Source organism: Echinops telfairi, unplaced genomic scaffold (assembly GCF_000313985.2).
Source record: "Echinops telfairi isolate 266 unplaced genomic scaffold, ASM31398v2 ScPeMD7_3533;HRSCAF=4204_0, whole genome shotgun sequence".
In the NCBI taxonomy this organism is placed as follows: Eukaryota; Metazoa; Chordata; class Mammalia; order Afrosoricida; family Tenrecidae; genus Echinops; species Echinops telfairi.
Window position 1 is genome coordinate 63492655 of NW_022107431.1, and position 20627 is coordinate 63513281.

Below are 20627 nucleotides of genomic sequence, written 5' to 3' on the forward strand. Positions count from 1 at the left end.
CTTTCCTGATTTTAACCCAGGCAGTACTCCCTTGTTCTGTTCATCGCACAATTGCCTTGTGATCCATTTACAGGTTCTGCATGAGCACAATGAAATGTTTTGGAATTTCCGTTCTGAAGGCTATCCATAGTTTGTTATGATACATACAATCAAATGCCTTGCCAGAGACAATGAAATGCTAGTAAACATCTTTCTGGAGTTCTCTGCTTCCAACCAAGAGCAATCTGACATCACCAATGTTAGCCCTTGTCTCGAGTCCTCTTCTGAATCCATCCTGAACCTCTGGCAGCCTCCTGTTAGTGTACTGCTGCAACTGTTGTTGATGATCTTCAGCAAAATGTCACTGGCAGGTGATACCAATGATATTGTCTTGTAATTTGTACATTCTGTTGGGTCACCTTTCTTTAGAACAGGTACAAATATGTATCTCTTCCAGTCCGTTGGCCACATAGTTGTCTTCCACATTTCCTGGCTTAGTGAGTGCTTCCAGTGCTTCATCAGCTAGTGGAAGCAAGAACTAAGTAATTGTGTGGGATTGCTTATGAGTTTTATTAATAATGACTTGAAACATAGTTCAGCATCTAATGACACTTCAGAAAAGGAAGCTTCTGAAATACATCATGGGTCTAGGTAAAGGCGCGGGAGGCTGTATAACTTCATAACCTTGCATAATGAAAATGCCTCAATGTAATGAAAATGCCTCAGCGTATTGCACTGTCATCGTGTAATGAAACTGTTGGGGGACTCAGAGGACTTAGATGAATGGAGGGCTTAAATGGATTGTAGTTAGTTTTTTTTCTATCCTCATGTGAAAATTTTGCTCAAAAACCAAGAGGGATGAACTCAACACATTTCATTTTATTTGTGAGTGGCTGGCCCAGTTTCTACATGCCCCTTTGCATGAACATTAAGCTGCAAAACCCAGGACTGGCCAGGCGCCTCAAATGCTATGCTTCTGGCTCACGATTCTGTGGTTTCCTTCAGGATACCAGTAAGCAGGTCAGAATGTTGTTAAAATGGTTTCAGGCTAAAATAATCCCTCTTGGTCTTGAGTGTCCCCTTTCCTCACCCTCATTTCCCCTGGACGGACGGAGCATCCTCTCATGCCTTCTTTCTGCATCCTTTCTTCCCTTCTAAACAGGACTTGATGGTTGATTGATTGCATTTCCCCACAAAGACTTTCAGCATGTTGCTTCAGTTGGCACTTTTATCTTCAATGTGTTATTCTAGCCTGTGAGCTCCTCTGGGCAGAGACCTTGTTATCCGCTAGTCTTGGGGTCCCCAAGGCCCAGCCGGGTCTGGCGTGTACTCGGTCTTCAGTAATTCAGTTATTCAGTGAATGACTAGTGGAATGAGTGTGCCACCAAATGCATTGTGTCTGTTTAGAGGAATGTCAATTGGATGAGAACGTGGTGGCGTTTTCTCAATGCAGGGACCTCAGAAACCCTGCGCTTATTGATCTTTTCTTCTTGCTGATTTCCTTCTCCGTCCCTCCTGATGATGGAAATGCAAACACTGATCACTAGAGATGCAGACACTACTGGATACTGCTGCCTCAAGCTGTAGTTTCCCTAATAATAGTGTGGTGTGCCCTTCCACGGTCATCGCTTCTAAAATTCCCTTCCCTGGTTAGAGGAGACACACGTCAGCAGCCCCTTTCTCGTGTGTTACATCTAGCTCAAGACTGAGCCTGTTCCCGATGTTCTTTCTTCGCAGTGTTCTCAGGCTGACGTCAGGCACCTGGAGGTGGGGGGCAATGATGTTAAAATAGACCACGAGGCTCCCCCTCTATTCTGACCCCAACTTTCTGGTTTGATAGGTGTTGGTGGGCCTTTGAATATACAGTCCTAACAAGTTCACTGGTTGTACTAATGTGACTACTGGTCCTTGGATCACACTCTGAATGCATCTGTGTGTCAGAGAACTGTGCTCCATACGGTTTTCAATGGCTGTTTGTTTCTGAATTGATTCCCTGGGTTTTTCTTCCAAAGGCTTGTACTACTCACCGTGAGCTCTTCTTGACCTCCAGAGTTCTGTCCCAGGACTTCCCAGTGTGAGTTTTCTTTACTAGGTTTTCTGGACTGGTTTTGCGAGGTTTTGTTTTGTTTAATTTTGTTTTTTCAACTCGTGGCATATCCCTAATTATTTCCTCCTCTGATGTCAAAAGACGGATGTTCTCGTTTGTGCGTCTAACCAAATGTTGATTTTGATCATTTCTAGTTATGCGCTTCTGAAGATGGGAGCTCTGTCATCCCAGAAGACCTTTTCCAGAAAGCAGACAGGTTTGTCTGCTCAGAATTTGTGACGATCGTGGTTGTTCAGAAGAGAAAGTTCTCTCGGTAGCAAAGACAAGTGGAGTCTTTCAATCAAATATAGAATGTGTTTATATTTCTAGTGTCCAGCTAGATAGCCAGTGAGCTTTTATAGAAATCCTTAAAAATAAACTAGTTCAACTGCATGAGGGGAGCCCTGGGAAGATCGTGGTTAAAGTGTTCGACTGCCACCTAAAAGGTCCATGGTTCAAACCCATGCCCCACTCTGAGGAAGAAGGGTGGGGCAGTTTGTGTCTGTAAAGATTTGGAGGATGGGAGCCCTATGCAGAGGTTTCACTCTGACCTGCAGGGTCTTCCTGAGTCACAGAAGACTTGGTGACAATGGACTTGGTTTGGTTTTTTTATTCTAACCCGGTTGAAAGGAGATACATATATTGTGTCTGCAATTTGGCACAGTTTTAGAGTTTAGGAAACATGATTTACAGTAGATGGAGTATTTATGCAAAGTTTTACATCAAGTATACTTCTTATGTCTAGATGTGTGTGTATGTATATGCATATGTATATATATAAATACATATCCCAAGAGTATATGTATTCGGAAATGTCATGTATCTCAACAGCAGTGCTGAGTCTGAGATGGGATTATAAATGTTTTTCAAAGAGAGAGGTTTGGAGAAGGATCGGATATCTCATTTTCAAAGCCTGAGGTTAGAGTCCAGTGTCCCTGAGATAGGAACCACTGCAGTAAGCAGGACGTGACCACGTTCTCCCAAAGGAAGCTTGACTGTGGCTGCCTGGGCCTACTGCCCTGGGCATCGAGTAACCAGGACACTTCCCAGGCTCGTGCTGGGCAGCACCCGGGCGTTTCAGGGAAGGCTTATCATAAACCCAACCCTCTCCAGCCTCATGAAATACCCTTGTCTCCCCTTGCATTTCCTTCGCCTTCCTTTCGTGGGCGTCTGCTCTCTTTCTTCGCGTGTCAGCTTTGCTGCAGTTGTTGCATCAGTCTCTCAGACTGTTAAGTTGCTGTCTTTCAAAGGCAGCAGGATTCATGCTCATTCTGATCTCCCTACTTCCTCACTTTCTTCTTGACGAGAGGCGACTTCTTGGTATCTAGAAAGACTGTATTTTCCCGTTGCATACTTTGCATGCATGACACCATTCCATTCCCCTCCAGTTGGGCAAAAAAAGCTTATGATCATTTGGAGGAAGAATCTCAGTGTGTCTTCTGTGTTTCTTGCCACCACAGAAAGGTTTAGCGTGGAGGACATTTGCATTCTAGCCTGGATTTGAACAATTCCTATTGCATTTTCCTCCTAGCTCCACCCAGGGCAGTGTGAGGATGGACCTTCCTTAACCATTGAGGAATGTCAGAATGTCATGTTGCCATAGTCTGCACACGAGACACAGCCTTGCCCTATGCTGTCTACCTTAATTGTCATCCCAAGGAATTTTGACTTAGTCCATATACCCACTACCACTAAGTCGATGGGGACTCATAGCAGCCCTGTAGGACTGGGTAGAGCTAATCCTGTGGGTTTCTGAGACGGTAAGTCTTTATGGGAGTAGAAAGCCCCGACGTTCTTCTGAGGAGTGGCTGGAGTTTTCGAACTTCAGACTTTGCAACCCAGTGCGTAATCACCGCACCACCAGGGCTCCATATAGGGGCCTCTAGGGTTCATATATGAGCATTGAATTGTATTTGTTGTTGTTGTTGTTGTTGTTATAACACTCAACATTTAAAGCTGAAGTGGGTTGATGTTGGGAAACCTTTTCAGCCACGGAAGTTTACACTCTTTGGAAACCCAGGGAACTGGTCCTTCTGAAACTAAAGGCTGAAAGGTACCACTTTAAACCTCATCCATTTGGTCCCTGGCATCCTTCTGGTCACTCGTGCTGACAAGCAGATCTAAATGTGCAAAAATTTCTGCATAGATTTCTAAAAGAGATCTTCATTCAATAATAAATGTTGGGGAAACTACCTTAGTAAGGTTAATTCCACACCGAACCTGGACAAGATATGCATGAAAGCACTCTAGTGCTTATCCTCTTTCACTGATCCTGCCTCCCCTTCATCATCTTTATCGTCATGGGAATGAAAAAGGCGCACATCTCTTGCTCCATGGAGCAGGAAGCAGTACGTGATTCCATGGTGTCTGGGCACTTTTGACAATTTTCTGAGCTGCTCTGTGTCAAACGGAGGCAGACCCAAGTTGACATGGCTTGGAGAATTTAGACGGCTGCTGGGTGGCGAGTGCCCACTGCCTGTACTGTTTGGTGTTGAGTCCGATGGTGTCCTAAAATAGCTAATGTGGGTTCACCTGGTAGGGATCATGGACTAAACTCTGACAATCACAGTTGAGCGAGTTTTGGAGGGAAGACAGTGTGGGAAGACGTGCTGAACACAGGTTCCCGGGGACCAGGTGGATATAGTGCATCTCCAGGGTTGATAATACTTAGAATTCCGTCTGCATGCTCCTCCGAGTCCCTCTGGTTTTTAGCAGTCTGCAGCAATGCCGTTCGGTGTCTGACTGATTCTCTCATGCTGTGTGTTGTCTAGTTGAGAGTTTCCACTTTCTTTCTCCGTTCATCATTTTTGCAGTTTTGACGCTTGTCATCAAGAAGCTTTCATTGATCTGTCAAGATTTGTAGATCAGCCTCAGCTTATCTGTAAGTTTCTTATCAACGTCTTGGACACCAGGAACCAGTCCTGACTAAGCCCTCAGAGGGCTGCAGCACAGAGGCAGAAAGCAGGGAGGCCATGACATGTCCACAGCCTGGCCCGGGCAAGCAGCGGAGACCCGTGTCTCAGGGGAGGGACAGGCGCCTCACAAGACCCTTTGGGTCTACTCACTCCCCACGCACTTGGCCGCCAAGAAAGCCATTGGTCAGGGCCCCCACCCTCTGTGTATCCAGGGGAGGGAGCCTGCAGTTGCTCCTGAGCACTCCTTTTCCTGCCCCCACTTTTTCGGCTCCCCAGGCTGCTGTTGCTGTCTATGATCTTAATACGAAAACCAAATCCTTTGATGTTGAGACTAAAGACATACAAGAGGCAGATGAAATGAAAGGCCAGAATTTAAGTGATCTTCTGATGGGGGATGTATTCATAGATGAACAGACTTAAAATTATATCTAATTAGACTAGAGAGTGGCTTGCTTTATAAGTGGCTTATCTGTGTATTTTCTATATGTCTGTATTTTTTCGTATGTCTTTAGTTACAACAGGGACATTTGTGTGGCCGAATCAGCAGTGAATGTAGACACCAGGTACATTTCAGTGTCTATTTTCCAGCTGTGTATGCATGCACACGCGTATGTGTGCTATAGGTGTTTCAAATAAATGAGATCATCACTTTGTGCACCTTTTAGAAACCCTACCCACTGCCGTCCATTATACTCTGATGCACGATGACTGTAAAGGACAGGGTAGAATTGCTTCACAGCGTTTCCAAGGTTGTTGGTTGTTATGGCAGCAGACTGTCGAATGTTCATCTTGCAGAGTGGCTGCTAGGTTCCGATTACCGAACTTTTGGCTAGCAGCCAAGTGCTTTAATCATGCAAGGGCCACTTAAAAAAGAATATTTTTCAATCGACAACATTATTGACCATTTCTTCCTGCCATTAAATGATTTTCCATATTTTAAAAAATAATTGCAGAGCATTCCTTTGTTCAAAAGTACTTTAACTAGTCATTGTGGTAAATAATCACAAAAGTAAACAATTGTTGTTGTTGCCAAATTAACTTCTAGGAGAAGGGGAAGAAAGTTTTCAACAAACATTATTGACACATGAAATATTTTTTGCTGATAGTTCCTTGAATTATAATTTTTATAGGATATTTTAGGGGGAAATAAAATGTTGAAACTGATGATGTTTTAAAATGTTATTAATCAGATTATTAATTATTAATTAAAATGTTATTAATCAGGGATGGCAGTACTCATTTATTTTAATTATTGTTTTAGTTTGGGAGTCAGATGGTCAAATCTTTAGCAATAAAGGGATAAAATACCAGCACTTATGTCTCTAAGTAATAGCATGCGTGAAAGAATAGCTAGAGTAGGGGTTTGCCATAATGACTTGCTTTGGAGAATATTTGATATTTATCTATGCACTGTTGCCACTTGTCTGTCTGTTTGTGGTGGCTTGTGAATTCCCACTTGTGTGATGCTGGAAGCTATGTCACTGGTATTTCACATGCCAGCAGGGTCACACAGATTGAACAGGGTTTCTCAGAGCTTCTGGACCCAGAACAGAATACGAAGAAGCAGGCTGCCCACTTCTGGGGAACTAGGCACTGAAAATCTTACGCCGAGCATGGGCACATTGTCACATCCTGATGAGCAAGGACGAGCAGCAGAACCTGTCTCTGAGAGAGTGCTGGAAGGCGAGCCCTCCGGTCAGCAGGCGCTCAACACAGCACTGAGAGCACGCTGCCCTCCCCAAGGAGAGTTGCCCCGCATGAGAAGGGGAGTAAAACCATAAGGTGCTTTTGTTGTTTCTTCTTACGGAACCGAATGGCTTCTTAGAAGCAGCTTTGATTATTTCCACTGAAGTTGGGTTACTGCAAAGGTTAACAGCTCAACCCAGTTTTGTCATCATTGACAGTCTCCTGTTATTGAGGGCATGGCACTTTGGAGATGTGATATATAGAGATGCGGTTTCCTTCTTCAAATAACATATTGTCCTGACTGCAACCCAAATTCGCAGTCCTCCCCCTAATCTACTTTCTGTTCATATGGAGCACGATAAAGGAGAAATCACCACTGGCTAGGCTAAGGAGATGCCAGTTTGAAATCTTGCTTTTCTAAGTGTTAGTTGTGTGACTTTGAGCAAATTAGTTGCGCTGGCTGAACTGGTACAAAAGACTAAATATGATAATATATATTATGTTTCTGAAAAATAATCGGCACTCAATAAAGGTTAGTTCCCTTCACATTTCCAAGTTACTGTTCTCAGTTTTTGTACTTCTCAAAGTCTGCAGATATGTAATTTGAACTCTTGGCAATTCTCTTGGGGAAACATTCAGGATAAGCCTTTTTAAAATTTCTTTTTGGACTTTGTCTTTGTCAAAAAAACACTAACTGGTACAGGTAGTCCTTGCCTGGTGTCAGGATTCTCTCCAACCAGTCCATCCTAAGTTGGTTCTGGCTTATGTCGGACACCTCTTTTTTAAGTTTTCAGTGTTACTGCCTTTCATGAGTAGAATTCTTATAAATCTAATCTTAGACCATCTCTGAGTGAAGATCTGAGAATGCTAACATCAGTAAGTTACGTGCAATATGCAGTACATATTACTAATGATCCCTTTCCCCACCCGAAACAAACAAACAAAACCCACAGTCCTGGCGGACAAAATAGAACTAACCCTTTGGGTTTCCAAAGCTGTACATTTTTCAGGAGCAGAAAACCTCATCTTTCTCCTTTAGAACATAGTTCATTCAAACTACCGACGCTGTGGTGGGAGAAAGATGGGGCTTTCTCCCCCTGTACAGAGTCCCAGTCTCAGAAACTCACAGGTGCAGTTCTACCTGCCTACAGCGTCACTGTGAACTAGCATGGACTTGATGGCAGTGGGTAGCCCTGTGGTTGCCAGCCCACCAAGTAGCCACTGTGCCACTCACCAAATTAGTACTACTGAAAGAGACGGTTGTAAGCTCAGTTCATGGTGATTTCAATACATCGTAAGTTGGGCACTGCCTATGTTTGCTTTGATCTCAGTAAGGCCGTAGAGTCTTACTTTAGTCACCTTGTCTTTTCTTTTTTTAATTATTCTATTGGGGGCTCGTACAATTCTCATTACAATCCGTACATATATGCATTATGTCAAGCACATATCTACATTCGCTGCCCTCATCATTCTCAAAACATTTACCCTCCACCTCAGCCCTTAATATCCGTTGCTCATTTTCCCCCTCCCTCCCCAACCCCCTTCCCTCATGAGCCCTTCATAATTCACAACTTATTATAGTTTTGTCATAAGTTACACTGTCCGATGACCACCCCCCCTCCTCTGCTGTCCCTCCCCCAGGGAGGAGGCAATACCTAGATTTTTGTAATCAGTTCCCCCTTTCCACCCCACATTCCCTTCACCCTCCAGGCCTCGCCCCTCTCACCACTGGTCCTGAAGGAGTCATCTGTCCTGGATTCCCTGTGTTTCCAGTTGCTATCTATACCAACGTACATCCTCTGATCCAACCAGATTTGTAAGGTAGAATTGGGATCATGATAGTGGGGGGGAGGAAGCATTCAAGAACTAGAGGAAAGTTATATGTTTCATCGTTGCTGCCCTGCACCCTGATTGGCTTGTCTCCTCCCCACAGCCCCTCAGTAAGGGGGTGTCCAGTTGCCTAACGATGGGCTTTGAGTCTCCACTCTGCATTCACCCTCTTTTACAATGATATGATATTATTTGTTCTTTGATGCTAGACACCTGATCCCTTCGACAGCTCGTGGTCACCTTTGTTCTATTTAAATTGGAAACAAACCTGGAAATGACCTTTTACGTCATAGATCGTCCCTATCCTTTTTGTGGGAAGGTATTACAGTTTGTTTCTTAGAAACCATGAGCTGAACAGGTGAGCAGATAAGGCCTGTGATGGGGCAGCTGTGACGGTGACTGGTGTCTCCGTCTTGAAAGATCATTGGATCCTGCCTTCCGCTTATGGGCCCCTAAACAAGCTATGCTTCTTGTGGCTCAACTCCAAACCAGTTTAAATTCAGGCCAGTGCGTTTGTACTTAACTCTTGGCTGATGAGCCTTCTTATGTTTCCCTTCTGGGAATTCTTTTCTGTCTCTCTCCTCTTGCCCCTCCCTTCTTTGAAGCAAATGTCAGCTCACCTTTATGAAATCCCTCCTCTCCATTCCCTCCCACCCCACTCTAGCCCCTGAGCCAGGTTCTCAACCTGTGGGTCACGACCTCTTTACGGGTCCAATGACACTTTCACAGAGGTCGCCTAAGACCATTGGAAAACACATATTTCCGATGGTCTTACGAACTGAGACACTGCTCCTCTATCCGTTACCAGGTGGGTCCGCCCACATGCAGATAAGCCCACGTATGTGTACCTGGCATGAAGACTGTTACCCATGCTACACCAGGCTTCAAGACAAATTTTTATTTATTCGTAATTAGAAATAAATATTTCACAGTATATAATTACATTTTGTTCTGTGGGTAATCACAATGCTTTCATTATTTTCAATTTGTAACAATGAAAATACATCCTGCATATCAGATATTTACATTACGATTCATAACAGTAGCAAAATGACAGTGATGAAGTAGCAACAAAAATAGTTTTATGGTTGGGGGTCACCACCACATGAGGAAATGCATTTAAGGGTCGCAGCAAGAGGAAGGTTGAGAACCACTGCCCTAAGCTTACTGCCTCATTTTGGCCTTCTCTGTACCCATGAATGCTTTCACCACAGGTCCTACAATGCTTTCTTGTACTTCCTGGTCTCCCTGCTTTTAGGCTCACAGCCAGTAGGGAGACAAGGGGGTCAAACTTGAAGAGCCCTGGCCCATAGTTGATGTTCAACAGATACCTGGTTAAGGCCGAAAAGCATGTTAAACATCACAGGGACTTCAGACAAAAACCAAGTCCTTCAGCTAAAGAAACATAGAAGGTTGGAAGTATTATACACAGGTGGTCTAGGTGACAAGTGGCCTCCACCCCCTGCTGTCGAGTTGAATTTGACTCACAGGGACCATACAGGACAGAGTTGAAGGGTCCATCCATTTTCCTAGACTGACTGTGACAGGAGCAGACTGCCACGTCTTTCTCCCACGGGGTGGCTGGTGGCTTTGAAGCTCCGACATTTCAGTTGGCACCCAAGCACTTTAACTGCTGCGCCACTATGGCTCCTGAAACATATCTGATACAAACGGAGCCAAATAATAGTAATTCAGCTTTGCTTTCCAATCCAAGTGAAGTCGAACATGAATGAATTCTTAGCATTATCCTAGGAGAATTCGGAATTTTACTTGATTTGCTTGCTTGCTTTCATTCTCTTATGTAGATCTAGGGGGGGAAAGATGAATACTTTTCACCACCCCAAAATATTTAACTCATACATACTCTATACAGTCCCAGCAAAGGATATCAAGGCCTGAACATGCTGAAAGTAATGTCTATTTTCTGCATCATTTTTACATTGAATATGCATCCAATTTGGAAGGAATGTAGCAGCTACTGAAATGTATCATCAGATTTTGAGTGGGAAAACCTGCTAAAACAATTACATGCAGATTACAGATTCTCTCTGACCCTGAGAAGGGCCCTGAAGGTTATGTGTTGGGCTGTTGAAAACCACCGACTGCTCCCTGGAAGAAGGACTTTCTACTTCCATAAACAGTTACAGCCTCAGAAACACACAGGGGCAGTTCTACCCTGTCCTGAGAGCTGCCATGAGTCAGTATGGACTTGCGGGAAGTGAATTTCTTTTGTTTTTTTTCTCTGACCCTTCAGCATATGTGTAAGTGGGATGGGCTGCTGTGGGGGTATAATCACAATATATGTGATTGTGGGGGTTTTGTGGGGCTGTTGTAGGGGTTTAATGAGCCAATATATGTGATTAAGCCAACAAATAGTTAACCTCCAAAAGACAATAACTAGAATCTCGTTTAGCTTGTAACTATAGCAGAGCTGTGGGTTTAGAGTACATGATGTTTTTCTGTGGTTTGATGCCATTGAAATAAAATTTAAACAAATGTTAAGTATCTATTTTAAAAGCATATGCAAAGCCAGGACTCATCATTATAAGTGTATTAGCATTCACTTTTGATGAAACAATTAAGATTTATGGCATTAAAAAAAATAAGGAGTGAGTGAGTTGAATTTTATAGGACTACTCTCCTTGGCATGAACTCATCTTAAGTAAACTCCAGGGATTTTAAAAGCCTTGAAGAGTCAAATATAAATATACCTACCTTCTTTTAGGTTCCAGTTAAGCAGGGAAAAAGGCTTGCTGGGATAACCCCTGAATAAAAGGATGATCTCTTTCCCACCACCTCTGTGCTAAGGCCCTTCCATAGCACCACTATTACCCACCTGAACTCTCTCCACTTGCCAGTTTACTTTCCCTCCTTCCTTGATGGGGTTTCTACTCCCATAAAGAGTTAGTCTTGGCAGCGGATACACAAGCAAATGTGGTGAAGAAAGCTGATGGTGCCCAGCTACCAGAAGATACAGCATCTGAGGTCTTAAAGGCCTGACGATAAACAAGTGACCAGCTACTGGGAAACAACAAAACCCACATGGAAGGAGCGCAGCAGCCTGTCCCGACTCGATTACTGAGGACAAAGTGGGCACATAAATAAAAGTGGTGAAGAAAGCTGATGGTGCCCGGCTATATCAAAAGATATAGCATCTGGGGTCTTAAAGGCTTGAAGGTAAACAGGCGGCCATCTAGCTGAGAAACAACAAAGCCCACATGGAAGAAGCACACCAGCCTGTGAAATCACAAGGTGTTGAAGGAATCAGGTATCAGGCATCAAAGACCAAAAAAAAAAAAATAGCATTGTGAAGGAGGGGGTAGTGTGCAATGGGGACCCAAAGCCCATCTGTGAGAAATTGGACATCCCCTTGCAGAAGGGTCACAGGGAGGAGACGAGCCAGTCAGGGTGCAGTGTAGCAATGATGAAACATACAGTTTTCCTCTAGTTCTTGAATGCTTCCTCCCCCCCACTATCATGATCCTAATTCTACCTTACAAATTGGGCTGGACTGGAAGATGTACACTAGTACAGATAGGAACTGGAAAAACAGGGAATCCAGTACAGATGAATCTCTCAGAACCAGTGGTGAGAGTGGCGATACCGGTAGGGTGGAGGGAAGGTGAGGGAAAAAGGGGGAACAGAGTACAAAGATTTATATATAGATATAACATATAAACTCCTCCCTGGGGGATGGGCAGTGGAGAAATGGGTGAAAGGAGGCGTCAGATGGTGTAAGATATGACAATAATGATTTATAAATTATCAAGGGTTCATGGGGGAGCGGGGAGGGAGCTAATACCAAGGGCTCAAGTAGAAAGCAAATGTTTTGAGAATGATGAGGGAAACAAATGTACAAAAGTGCTCGACACAATGGATGGATGGATGGATTGTGATGAGAGTTGTATGAACCCTCAATAAAATGATTAAGGAAAAAATTGCCCACATGGGGCAATTTACTTGGTCCTGTAGAGTTGAGGTGAGTTGGAATTGACTATGGCAGTGAGCTGATTCCCTCCTCTTAGAGACAGGGCTGTGTTGCATACCAAGGATGAGACCATAAGTTGCGAGGATGGAAGGGAGATTTCATTTCAGGGCACAAGAATGGAACAAAATCCAGTCTTGCACCATTATCCTTATGAGAAGATGGATGCAAATCAGGTTATCTGGAAGAATGCTTTCCAGAGCCCTAACTAAATTTCCTTGTCAGAATGAAGCTGAACATCTTGGTCCAGTTTCTCTGGCTGCATACTTTATGAGACTAATAATGTTTAATGCTGCAAAATCCTCACAAAAAAAGCTGATTTCATCAGAGAAGCTGTAAACTTAGAGCAACTGAAGGTCATCAGTGGATTGATGGGAAGGTAGATGTATACACTGTGAGAATTGAGGTGTGGGGAAGCTCAGTCATGCATTGAAGGACAGGAGAGAACTGTGTGACCAAACTGGGCTGACTTAGGCAGGGCTGAAATTAGCCAATTCTGGTAAAGACTCAGCACTTCACATTTGCTTTACAATGCAAGATTATGCTTACTTGCTTTACTCCAGAATATTTTAGGGTATTAGTTATTTCAAAGGCAAAACCTGAAAACAAACTCACTGCCATCAAGTCAATTCCTAGTTCCTGAGTTTCAAAAGGAGGTAGCAATTCTTAGTTCATTGTTTATGTTACCTTGCAGCCAATCAATCACGCTGTATCCATATAGTAAATTATTATACAGATATTTAAGTGACTAATATACTACAAAAAATAAAGATTTTCTTAACAAAAAGAACATAAGGTAACTCTGTTGATAGTATCATTAATTTAGCCAATGATTAATATAAAACACTGTTGAAAAGGAAATCATACATAGGCTAGCCTTTCAGACTGCAATACATGAATTGTTAACTGGTACAGATTAAGTGACTAGACACTATTTACATGTACATTTCAGGTTAGTGATGAGGCAAAATTTTGAAAAATACCCATTCACAAAGGGAGAACCATGCTTACCAGCCTATTAATATGCATCATAAGAAGTCAAGGAAGATATTAAAATATTAAATATATGGTAGTCCAGACCACCATTCATTGGACACCCTCAAAGCAAGAGGTCTGAACTAAAGTCCAACAACCACCAGTTCCATAAGCTTGGGATAGAAGTCAACTGCTTCTCACACTAGGGTCTTTCAGCCCTAAGTCCAAGAGACTATGTTGGTTCCTTAAAGACTTTAATGTATTAATTGGACCTTTGTATTTATTCTCCTGTGAATTGAGTATTAATTTTTTGCCTGTTTTCTCTTGGATTTATTTCTCTCATGAGAAATTACCCAGGAAACAAACCATTATAAAAGAGAACAGATAGCATATTGGGGCTTATCTCATGTATTTCATCAATGGGGGTGACCTTGAAAGTTTGTTATGTTTTTCTGTTTTTCAGTATATGAAACTCAGGATTGATGAACCTATAGGGACACCAAATAGAATAAGGGTTTCCGGGAGGGTACAGTGTGGCGCAGTGTGTGTGTGTGTGTGTGTGTGTGTGTGTGTGTAAAAGGGACCTGATGTCGAGGAGTTCAAGAAGGAAAATAATGTTTTGAAAATGAGTGTGGTAGCAATTGTACTATACTGCTTGATGTGATTGAACTGTGGAATGATGTGATAGCTGTATTAGCTTCCAAGAAAATAGCTTTGAAACCCTTTGAATCAAACTATGTGTAAGGCCAAAAATGAACCATTATATGCAATGTTTTATTAATTTATAGATCATTTGTTTATCAAATATACAATGGTTTTTACTGCCTTTTCTGAATATCATGTTGAATATTTAGGAAAGCAAATGAAGAGCAGCTTAAGAATACTGCCAGTTACTTAAAAAAGAGAGATTTCAGGCAGGATCCAAAAAGTACCTTGGTAGGAAGTGGTGTGTACAGGGATGGTAATTTAGAGACACTGGTTAACCTTTGTGCGTATAGTAAGCCTTGCTTGAAATAACTTTTACAGTCAAGCATTCTCTTCAGTGTTTTATATATTCCTGACATCTTATGCCTTATATCATTCTTTTCATTTCCACCCCTACTTTGCGTTATAGTTAGAGTCAAGATTGAGTAGGTAATTAAGTAATCCTCAAAATCCCATGAGGAAAAGTCCCTGCTCTAGAGAAACATTTTTTTATAAGGAAGAGATGGGGGAAAAGTAAGAATGTCTTAGGCAATACATGAGTTGGGGTTTTCAAAAAATGTCAGATATTTAATGATCTCTCATTTTCTTCACTGAAACATTTTCCTTCTCTTCCTTCATTTCCCACCTTTTCCTCTTCCTTCTCTTTTCCCATCCCCTCTTCCATTCAGATCTTCCTCTTCAGGTGGGAGAGCAGCAGCAGCACTGTATCAATTCCTCTTGTCCTTTGGGTTCTAGGTAAATCCAACCGTGAAACAGATGGTAATCAATACTTCCTTAGTCATCAAGCAGTAGGTGCTTCCTTTAAGTTCAGGAACAAGGCCAAATCTCCGCTGCCTTTCTGAGTGTTGACCTTTGCTCTAGAAGTAGTATTTGGACTCAATGACTTAAATGACACCAATTTAGATTTATCATTGGAAAAATGAGGCAAAAATATCATCTCTGGATGTCAAAAGTATATTTCTAGAAAAACAATGAGAATGAATGGAAAACTTTATTTTCAAAGGCTAGTCAGTAACTCTATGACTTATGGGTTAAGATTGCTCAGATTTTAATTATTAAAACTATATAAAAATTCTCCCGTAGAAGTGCTGTTGTTTGAACTGTTTTACTCCCCACCATTTTTTAAGGTTTTTCAAATGCTGTACTAGCAATTGAGCTACCGTCCATTTGAAAACTTTCCAAGAATTCTGATGCCCAGTAGGTTATGAGGGATTAAAAGATGACAGACAAGTCATTGCTACTTTAGGTCACAATTTTGTTCTGGCAAGAGATGGTTCCTTAACTCGCAGAAGAGCTGCTAGTCAACCATTAGTAGCTTCAGCAGTTTTGATGCAGTTGCTTTACTTGCGAAAGAGGCAAATTTATACCAGGTATTTGATAGAAAGTGTAGCAACTAACACAAAGTTTACCTTTGCCCTCCGATCTTCCTCCTTGTCCAGTCAGGATATCAGCAGGTGGGCTAAGTTTTTCAGAGTTCATGGAAGAATGGAAAGATAATGGAATTTCCCTCATGAACTTCTGGTGCCCACTTTGGGGATCCTGGCTTTCCAAACTTGTGTCCAGTAGCCCAGTCACCATTTGTGAAAGAGAAGTTGCCACATATGGTTTGCAGAGGAGGAGGAGGGACCTGCACCGTTTGTGATTTTAAGGCTGCAGTTCTTCATCTTGGAACCTCTCAGCTCATCGTTGACATTGTCCTAGATTCCCGACCTCTTCAGCGCTGTCTTCTTTAGGCCAGCTTCCCCGTGTCCTCTTGTCGGGAAACGCAGGACACGGGTGCACGACAGCAGTCGTGAGAGCTTGTCCGAATGTGAGGCGTGGGGTGTGGGTGGAAAGCATATTTCTACTTCAGGGGAAGTAGGCTTCTGATTTCTCCTTTTTCTGCAGAAAATGTCTCCTGCTGGGTCTCAGCAGGATGTTTTGCCAACAGCACATTATGAATCTGGTCTTTGCCTTCTTGGAGCATTTTTTTTTTTTTCTTCGATGGGTCTCATGGTTTTTTGTCCTTGGCGAGCAGCGTTCCACGCCACTGCTACAGAACTGGCAGTTGGTTTGAATCCATACTTTATGGTTGTCAGGCGGACAGGTTTTGAAGGCACCACTAACAAAGAACATATATAGACTTTTAAAGAATAATCTTGGTTGCTAGCATTTTCTGCATGCTCAGGATGTACTTGGCTCTAAAATGATACTTTACATTGAATGACTTGAATCTCACTCTGATAATTATTAATAAAAGTGTATTTCTCTTTAGTCCCAACTTTCATGTGGCTCAGAACTAAACTGAGTATTAAGAAACCATTCTATTCAAGGCAGACCAGGAAAGAGCTTCAGAATTCTCAAGTATCAAAGCTTAAAATTTCTGCCATAGACTCAACATAGCGCACATCTTTCCTTTACGTGACCCTGTGGCTTCTTGTCTCAATGGAAACAGAAAGGATCACATTACTCATCTGTTTGATTTAATCACCTCACGACGATAACAAACTCAATCATATCAACTTGGATTTTTCTCTCTTCTTTTTATTATTGTCACTGTCAGGGGAAAAATCTCAAAATCCACAGAAACCGAGTAAGACAAATCATACTGTGTTCTTCCTATAGCATCTCCTAACTTTCTCTCTTAAATATACTCAACTTTTCTTTGCAACTACCAACTAATCAGTGCTTTTGTCACTGAAATGCACAGAATTCATTCAGACCAGTTGTTAAAAAATTTACTCCAAACCCCAGTACAGATTTACAGTTCTTAATTACTCCTGAGAAGCAGGATGAATTGTTAATGTAATACATTATATTTTCTGCCTAGTTTTATACTATGAAGAGTTAATAATAGTTATTATTTATTGATAATGTTTTTAGCAAACACTATCAAATGAAACCCACTGCCACTGTCAGTTCCAACTCATAGAGACCCTACAGGACAAAGTAGAACTGCCCCTCCGGGTTTCTGAGACTTTAAATCTTTATGGGAACAGACAGCCTCCTTTTTCTCCTGAAGAGAAGCTGGTGGGTTTGAACCACTGATCTTCTGATTAGCATTTCAAAGTCTAACTCACTATGACAACCCTACAGTAGGCATTTTATATTAGAAAAAAAAAATCCCTCCCAACAGAGTAAAAAGGGACTATTGCAAAGATTTATGGCAAGTGGGCGGGGGAGACAAAAGAGAGGAGGCTGGCCTTAGGGAGGGCACTCTGACCATAAGATGGACAAGGTTTTCAGAGGTGCAGCAAAAGGGCCTTTCTTCTCTAAGGAGGAGTATCCAAAGCTAGAATAACTTGCCCTAAGGTTTTAGGGTGGGAGAACATGATTTCCCCTGAGGTCACCCTACACTTTGGAGGGGTTATGTGCTGCCTCAAGTTGAGGATAGTAGTTTAATGATCAGGGTTCTGGTGAAAGGAGAGAAAACTTAACCAGAGTTCACAACCAAGCATTTTGCTCTCATTGATTAATGAAAACAAGTAGTTCAGTTAATCATTTATGAAGCAAAGACTGGGAGTTTGGAGGGTCTCTGTGAGTCAAAACTGACTGGAAGACAGTGGACTTTAGGGGTGCTGGTATTAACATAGGTAAACAAGCAGGGCATCAGTGAGTTTTATCTTAAGTCTTGTGACTTAAGGTAGTTTTTCCAGTAAGTTGTTATCTAGAATATAAAGGATGAGGGATTTCTTTTTTTAATTTTTTAATTATTTTATTAGGGGCTCATACAACTCTTATCACAATCCATACATACATCAATTGTGTAAAGCACATTTGTACATTCATTGTCCTCATCATTCTCAAAACATTTGCTCTCCACTTAAACCCCTGGCATCAAGTCCTCATTTTACCCCCTCCCTGCTCCCCCCTCCCTCATGCGCCCTTGATAAATTATAAACTATTACTTTGTCATATCTTGCCCTGTCCGACGTCTCCCTTCACCCACTTTTCTGTTGTCCCTCCCCCAGGGAGGAGGTCACATGTAGATCCTTATAATCGGCTCCCACTTTCCAACCCACTCTCCCTCTACTCTACCAGTATCGCCTATCACACCACTGGTCCTGAAGGGATCACCCGCCCTGGATTCCCTGTGTTTCCAGTTCCTATCTGTACCAGTGTACATCCTCTGGTCTAGCCAGACTTGCAAGGTAGAATTCAGATCATGATAGTGGGGAGGGGGAGAGAGGAAACATTTAGGAACTAGAGGAAAGTTGTATTTTTCATCGTTGCTACATCACACCCTGTCTGGCTCATCTCCTCCCCGAGACCCCTCTGCACCGGGATCTCCAGTGGCCTACTAATGGGCTTTGGTCTCCACTCCGCACTCCCGCCCCTTATTCACTATGATAAGATTTTTTTGTTCTGATGATGCCTTGTACCTGATTTCTTAACTTTTCTGTTTTCCTGAAGCACAGGGCTCCAGTAAAGCTCGACATTATCAAAACACACACACGTGTGTGTGTCTATAATTTATCTTGTCCTTCAAAAACCATAACAAACAATGTGGATCATAGTGAACCCTGAGTTACATTGTCAAAAATGGGAATTCCAGAACATTTGATGATGCTCATGCAGAACCTCCACAGAGAGCAAGAAAACAGGGGATAGTGAGTAGTTTCCAGTCAGAAAAGCTGTGTTTCTGCTTATATCCTTTTACCGTATTTGCTCCATCTGCATACTGAGCAGATAATCTGAGCAACTGGAAACATGAAGAAGAGCAAAATATTAGGGTTGGAGGAAGGCTTATTAACAACGTGCAATATGCAAATGACACAGCCTGGCTCGTTGAAAGCAAAGTGGACTTGAAGCACTTTTGATGAAGATTAAAAACTACTGACTTCAGTACGGACTACAACTCAGTATCACTCACTGCCCTTGGATCAAACCCACCTCACAATTGGACAGTAGATAACATCTGGGTAAATGGAGGAAAGATTGGAGTTGTCAGGGATTCCATTTTCCTTGCATCCGTGAAAGCAGCAGTCAAGAAATCAAATGAGGTATTAACATTGGACCAGTCCACACAAGATTTGTTCTGAGTGTTGAAATGAAAGGTGTCACTTTGATGTGAAAGTGGGCCTGACCCGAGCTGTAGTATCTTAATTGCCTCAAATGCATGTGGAACCTCGATAATGAGGAAGACTGGAGAAGATTTCATGCCTTGGAATTATTTTGTTGAAGAATATTGAAAGTAACGTGGACTCCTAGAAGAACAACAAATTGGTCTCCATACAACCAGAATGCTCCTTAGAAGTGTGGGCAGTGGGACTTGATATCCTGTGTTTGGACATACTAGCAGGAGGGACCAATCTCTGGAGAAGGAAAACATCCTTGGGAAGTAGCGGGTCATCAACATAGAAGAAGACCCTCCACCGGATGAACGGACACAGTGGCTGTAACAATGGTCTCACCATAGAAAAGATTGTGAGGAATGGACAATGCTTTATTTTCCAAAACAATTAAATGGCACCAAATGAAAAGAACATAATCAAAGTCACTGCTGACATCACTAGCCATGAACCTTAATTGCAAGACACTGGATTAATGTTTTAGGATTACCTCATAACAACCTTAACAGTATTTTTTCTGTATCTGTTTAGAGATAGAAACTCAGACCAAAAAGGCTGAGTCACTTATTCAGGGGTTGCTACTAAGTAACATATCCCTGGGTCTTCTACTTCCAGTGCACTGTATGCTGCCAGATAAAGTAACCGATCTGTCTTGGAAGAAGTACAGCAGGTGCTGTAGAAACAAGGATGGTGAGATTTCATCTCTCATGCTGCGGAAAGGTCAGGAAAGACCAGTTCCTGGAAAAGGAAATCATGCTGGTAACATAGAAGGTTCAAGAAAACCTGGAAATGGAAGACCCTCAACGAGATGAACTTACACAGTTGCTGCCACAGGGAGGGCCAAGGTAACAGTGGTGAGGAAGATGCATGGCCCGGCTCATGCTTCCTTCTGTCCACAGGTCGGGTCACTATGAGTCCGCACTGATTCCATAGCACCTAACAACAACATATGCTTTCTATTAAAGGGTTGCTTTGTTGTGTTGTTTGCCATTTTACTGATGGATGAACTGAGACTTTAAAATATTTTTTCCAAAGTTGAACTATCAAGTGATAAAACAAGACTGACCCTCTGTTTCTCTGATTGCAAGATCTACGTGGGAACCCATTATGCTGCACATTAAAAGTGGTTTCAATTTTATTTTTAATTTTAAGCTTTACTGTATTTACAGATAGTCACCAACAAGCACATTCTCTTTCAAATCTAATAAAAGATAAAGTTGAAAAATCCTATGCTAAATATGTAAAAGACCTTTAATAGGAAGAAAGCCTCAAGTATTCCAGCTTGAACAGACAATATTTCCATCTGTCACCTTTGTGGATACCACACAGGACTTTTTTTTTTTTTTTAAACATTTTATTAGGGGCTCATACAACTGTTATCCCAATCCATACACACATCAATTGTGTAAAGCGTA

The 20627-nt window shown here is 42.2% G+C and overlaps 1 protein-coding gene and 1 pseudogene across 1 annotated transcript in view; one reads left to right on the forward strand and one right to left on the reverse strand.

The window, feature by feature from the left end:
• Positions 1-20627, forward strand: part of TMEM200A (transmembrane protein 200A) — a 101878-nt gene that overhangs the window by 66204 nt on the left and 15047 nt on the right. The gene's annotated exons all lie outside the window — the stretch shown is intronic.
• On the reverse strand, positions 2985-5768 carry LOC101658563 (annotated as a pseudogene).